The sequence below is a fragment of the Rhipicephalus microplus genome, chromosome 1 (genome assembly GCF_043290135.1).
Source record: "Rhipicephalus microplus isolate Deutch F79 chromosome 1, USDA_Rmic, whole genome shotgun sequence".
NCBI classification, from domain to species: Eukaryota; Metazoa; Arthropoda; class Arachnida; order Ixodida; family Ixodidae; genus Rhipicephalus; species Rhipicephalus microplus.
The window spans coordinates 228,372,888-228,378,986 of NC_134700.1; the positions used below are offsets into that span (position 1 = coordinate 228,372,888).

Below are 6,099 nucleotides of genomic sequence, written 5' to 3' on the forward strand. Positions count from 1 at the left end.
AAGGAAAGCGACAATGGGCCGCTTCTCTTCCTGAGGTCTGCACGCAGCGTTATACGTTATCGTCTTTGGCATCTTTCACTTTTTTTTTCTTCCCTTCCTTATCCGGCGCTCGTGCTGCATCAATAGCCTGACTTGTGGCGTTGTATGTGAGTGCGTGTGTACCAATACGCGTTTGTACGGCTGAACGAGTGTTTTCCGCCTCGGTTTTCGCACCTCGGTGTCGTACACGCGCAAGTGCTACTTTTGTTTTCCCTCTACTCGATTCTTCCGTGAGCTGGACGAGGCGCGTGCCTGTTTCCCGTAAGACCACAACTTCATTGTACCTGGCCAGGCGACTTGAACAAACGAAGATTCGCTTCGACGCCCTCCAGCGCGGTTTCAATAGCGAACGCATTCTTACGAATGCGGTGTTTTCTCTGGTGCGACCTTCAGCACATGGTTGTGGCTGCTACACATTCCCATTGTTTCGCTTGAGTTCAGCTTGAGCAGCTGAGTTGTGTGTACGCCTGTTAGTGCGTTAATTATATCTGAAATTTGTGCCCCCCCCCCCTCCTCGCCCGCGTGACTTCTCATCCAGCTATCACGCACCATTTCCTGGCCTGAAAAGATATTAGCCAGAATCATATACCTGTACACGTGACTCAAGGTCATGAACTTTGTGTACGCAGAGAAGTACAAGCATCCACAACAGCAGTTTATCATTCTTTAATGAGAAGGCTGTGAAGTAACCTTAATTTTTTTTGGGGGGGGGGGGACACCTACGAGGATGAGCGCTATGGAAATACGCAGCAGTTACTCTTAATTCGGAATAATAACCACGCTGTGCTTCCGCGTGTTCTACATATTTGGTTGGTGCCGTTCGTTATGAAAAGGGCTTCATAGGGCATAAACAAGAAACTTGCTTTACGACTAGATTCATGTATCTGATCGTGCACTCGCCTATTACTCACGAGGAACCTATTGACAATAAGACTTACCAACGAGACGGCAGTTCAGCTGTCAGTGTTTATGAAGTGGCACCGTAAAAACATTAGGGACTTGACACGTGCACTGTACAACACGCCCCCCCCCCCCCCCATGTAAAATGAAATCTTACAGCCCTTTGGCTTGCAGTCCTGGTTCATTTATTACACGCTGTTTCATCGTTGTAAGCATCGGTATTTGGGTTTGAAATCGATTCTTAGTTAGGCCTGAAATTTATTTTCTTTTTCCACATTGGTTCGACCTCACTTGCTATCAGCCCGAAAAATCGAAGTTCTCGAAGGTCACTCCCCACCGTCCGTTTTCACTAATTGAAGCATCCTGTCGCACCTCCGAACGCTGGCATGTTCCAAGTCGGGTCTTTCAGAGCAAGCACGAAAAGTGGTGAAACAGCCTTTCTTTGGCACCTGAACACCACCTCTGGTGTAGCTGTCCACAGTCACTCGGTAGCCTAAAACGTGCGCAGTGCCGGTATCGGGTAGTCCAGCTACATGGAAGGCCGTCTATGTAGAAGCGTGGACGGATCAGCCATCGAAGCCAAAGTCTCGTTGTCGCTCATGGGCGATACACCGTTCTCGTAAATGTAGCCGTGTCCTTGTAGTTCGCGATCAGCTTCTTGATAAGTGTTGCCCCTCAGCTAAGACGAAGGGAGTGCCAGCTGCAGACAAAGATTACGATCGCTCTCGATCGGACGTCACCGCCGCAGACGTGCTCGGCCCGCGAACACCCTTGAACTTTACAGAATGAACGTGCTACTCTGGGAGCGTAGTTACGATGCAGGACTGCACCGCTTGTCCCGTAAGTGCCCAAATAAACTGTCGAACTTGGACGTGAGCTAGAATTAAATCACCGAGGCTCACTGTCTGCTTTATTCAGACTGAGGACCACGATGTTGCATATTCGCATCACTAATTCTGGCATCAAGAGTGGACAGTATTCTTCTCCACTACCGTCTTTTGGCGGATTACAATCGGGATGTCCTGTGTGACCAACCTGAAGCCGACGTTCCTCACTGTAAGTGCAAGTAATTTTAAGATAACAAAAAATTAGGAAAAGGGCTAGAAGCTTTGAGCAGTGAAAAACTGTTGAGATAGGGAGTGCTGCTGAAGGCAACGTTTCTAAAAGTGAACTTCATCGGGGCTGTCTGTCTTAGCAGGGTGCATAGGCAAGCTGAGAAGGTCAAGGTGTTTTGTCCAGACAAGTTGCATTTTGATATTTATCATCAATAATGTGACCAGTCTTGTTTCAGTGTTCACAAGCCGAAGTTGTTCGATCGGATCTATAGTCTCCGATAAATAATGCTTTCTTGCTGAACAAAAATACAATATAGGAATATACAGCTTTGAATTATCGATAAAAGAAGATATATTTGCAGAATTTCTGCCGATGTACAGGAAGAAAGGAAGGAAGGGAAGAAGGAAGGAAGGAAGGAAGGAAGGAAGGAAGGAAGGAAGGAAGGAAGGAAGGAAGGAAGGAAGGAAGGAAGGAAGGAAGGAAGGAAGGAAGGAAGGAAGGAAGGAAGGAAGGAAGGAAATGTGGGAATGTCAACCAGACGCGCGTCCCGATCCCTATCCTACGCTGGGGAAGTGGAGTAAGGGATGTAAATGAGTTGCAAAAAGTTCCCAGATGATGGTGTCGTATGGTCACAAGGGATAGAAGCCGGAGAAATTTAAACCAGTCCGGTACATAGTATCAGTGTCTTACTCCAGCATCTAACAGAATATTGATTTTGTAGTACTGGGAATACTATACTCTTACACTTACAAACGTTTCCCACTCCAAGGAGGACTCTAGTCGTTTTGATTTGTCTCTGTAGCAGTTTAACAACCATGCTACTAAAGCATCTTTTTTTTTTAATCATGAAATGGGTATACCGCGAGAATAATATTCTCTTCAAGATTTGAATATGACGGCTTTCCACTCCTTGACATAGCAATCAAGCAGGATTCGTGTGAAGCGAACGTACCTTTATAGTCAAAAGCACTACTTAACGCGAGATATGGTTACGTTTGCCTAACTCAAGCATACGCGACTTGAGGAATACCACGACAAAATGTAATACAAGGTATTTATTTTGCCTTGTTATTATTATTATCATTATTATCTACTTCTACAATGATAGAATACTGAAATGCTAACGTGTAAAGAAATCAACACCCAATTGAATGCGCGTTACATGAGCTCCGAAGCTACTCGATATTTTTCAAGGATACTGCACGAATGTTGTGTACTAAAATTTCGCTCTCAGCTTCCTTTCTCGCACTGAAATTAAATCACGTGCATCTTACCAAGTCCTGAACGCAAAATCTGGCATGAATGTCCAAATAACTGGTTTTTAGAAGACACTGCCAGAGATATCCCCCTCTGATGATAGTGTATTCGGACGCCAGCGCTGTCCTTAGAGATTATGATCTTCGTCTGGAATCAGCTCAATCGGGTCAATGCTGCTGCGTCTTGTTCTGCTGTTCTTATGATCAAATCGCAGAATGAAATGCTCGCCCAAGGTGATGGCATAACGTTTCAAGATTTGTTTCTAGTGAAGCGAGGTCGCTCTTCTGGCCTCGGAATAGTGCACTTGAAAAAAGCGATCACGCAGATGGCCATGATTGGAGGACTCGAGCCCTTACAACAATCGCTTCCGGCTCCCCGACCAATCGAACACGAGCTGAGAGTTACGTGTGTTGCGAGTTCCGCACGCTGCCAGAAGAGTAACCTTGGCCCGTTTCGGACGAAGCTTATATAACAGTGTCCCTGCCCCAAGAGAAACTTTTACTGCGCTGGATGAAACCAGGGTGTCATCGCTCCATGTTGGCCACATAACCTCACGCGGCTTGCAGAGGGTTGATTCAATCGTCATGGAATTGTTTCCCGTCTCCATGCTACAGCACATAACGAGAGGCTTCGATGAAAATGAAGTTCCTGCGGAAGCGCTTCCGGAAGTGGCCGATACCAAATCAGCTGGTGATGGCATAAGGCTACCGCCAATAGTGCCACATCGCGACTCGTGCGCTTCCTCTTCCACCTGCTCCGGTGACAAAGGCGAAGAGGACGGGAAGGGTGAACTTTCGGACGCCAGCAGTCTTGACGACGATGGCCTAAAGCGACCCAACGACCTGTACGAGAGGTACCTGTTTCGAATCCGGACGCAACGCGACGGCGAGTCTCACTGCAAATTTCTGCAAGTGCTCAAGGACCAGGCCGACAACTGCGATTTCGGCGAGTACTCGAGCGTGATGGTGCGCGATCAGGTGATATTCGGCACCAACAACGCCGACCTTCGCGAGCTAATGCTCGGTCAGCGAAATCTTACCCTGGCCAAAGTCGAAGAACTGTGTAGGGCAGCAGATGAAGGAACGCTCGCCGGTCACGTCTTGAGCGACAACAAGGAAAACGACCCAAACTTTCGAAAGCGGCGTGTTCGTAAAAGGCATGCATTGACTGAGATAAATCGTGATCAGGGAGCAGTATGTGCCATGTGCAACGTTGTTCATGGCTCTGAAAGCTGTCCCACGCAGGAGAGAATGTGCTACATGTGCCGCAGAACTGGGTGTTTCGGACCAGAGTGCACGGCGGGACCAGTGGCGATTGAAGATGTGCTCAAAGACAGCGGCGAAGGCGATCACTGTGAACTGTTTGGCTGGTTTCACACAGACTTCTTCAAAGGCTTTGGTGTTTTCGATGAATTGTGAACGTGCGGTGATCAAGCCGCGAGACGGCTTGACGTTGCTCGATCAACTTGCGCGTAGTGCTTGTGCTACATGACTGAGATAGGTACCATTTGTGATGAATGTTTGCTGCCTCTATAGCTGGTGTATGTACAGAACATTAGGCATTACGACAGTGTAATTGTATATAATTGTCACTCTATCAGATCGTGTAGTAGTTTACATTTAAAGCTGTTGTTCAAGCACCGCCGTGGTGGTACAGTGGCTGAGGTTCTCGGCTGCTGACCTGCAGGTCGCGGGATTGAATCCCGGCTGCGGCGGCTGCATTTTAGATGGACGCGAAAATGCTGTAGGCCTGAGTGCTCAGATATGGGTGCACGTTAAAGAACCCCAGATGGTCGAAATCTCCGGAGCCCTCCACTACATTGTCGATCATAATTATCTGGTGGTTTTGGGACGTTAAACCTCACGTATTATCATAAAGCTGTTGTTCAATGGTATACAATGGAATTAGACTGTGAATTAGACAATGAATAACTTATCCAGCACAATTACCATTCTGTTGTATATGAATCCAGCTCGTAAACTTGTGAGGCAAACTTCATATACATGCATTATCATAAACACTTGAAGTCCCGAATTTTGTATGGTTGTATTGCGAGGAGCGATTACATGAAGTGTGATTGAAAACTTGGCACGTTGTGTATTGATTATGTAAATAGACGCACCCGTTTGTATAAGACGATCAGCAAAGAAACCAAGCCGAATTTACGAATAAAATTCATGACTCAGAATTTTCTATGGTTTACTTTATTTTCCTGGTCAAAGGTGCGCACGAAAGGCACAAAGGCACTATAGTGTGTACTTCGTGATAGACAAATAAGACAATTACGAAAAGCGGAATTCACGCTGCCCATTCACACAGCGGCAATAAAGGCTTTTGAAACACAACACTTCAGAATTATCCCGACGGAACACGGGCATCATTCATTGCATTCAAGAATACTGCGTAAAACCGCGATGATCAGAACCATATACAAGTACGTGAATCACCACTACTGAGGACTAGCTTTGCTAAGTAATGAAATTGATCGGCTTCAAGAAAACGGGTCTGCTACAGATGAAACCAGTTGTCTTGACAGTTATTTGTAGCCATATCTGTCGTGTGCCCCCTCGTTATCATCATAAACACCATGATTTGCGCTAGAAAAGTGTGTTCTGTTCAAATTTTTGAAAGAAAAAACAAATTGCAGTGGTCCACGACAATGAATGACTATAGACCTATCGTGGAAAAAAAATAAAAGAAAGAGGAGGACGATAAAAGTCCCATGCATTTCTCCGACTGCTACGTACACATGCGAATAGCCCTGTATCACTGCCTCAAGTTTACCCTCATAAAAGGTATACTCGCGTAAATATGCGAATATATATAACGAGGGTCAAACGAAACATT

The 6,099-nt window shown here is 46.2% G+C and overlaps 1 protein-coding gene and 1 long non-coding RNA gene across 4 annotated transcripts in view; one reads left to right on the forward strand and one right to left on the reverse strand.

The window, feature by feature from the left end:
- Dsk (Drosulfakinin) overlaps nucleotides 1–356 on the reverse strand; it is a 61,623-nt gene extending 61,267 nt beyond the window's left edge. Inside the window, exon 1 of one of the 2 annotated variants that reach the window (XR_005108093.2) lies at nucleotides 1–356. This exon is cut by the window's left edge and continues 581 nt beyond it. The gene's annotated coding sequence lies outside the window, so the exon portion shown is untranslated. The other variant, XM_075891513.1, reaches the window with a different exon arrangement.
- Nucleotides 1–6,099, forward strand: part of LOC142810692 (uncharacterized) — a 272,930-nt gene that overhangs the window by 66,230 nt on the left and 200,601 nt on the right. The gene's annotated exons all lie outside the window — the stretch shown is intronic.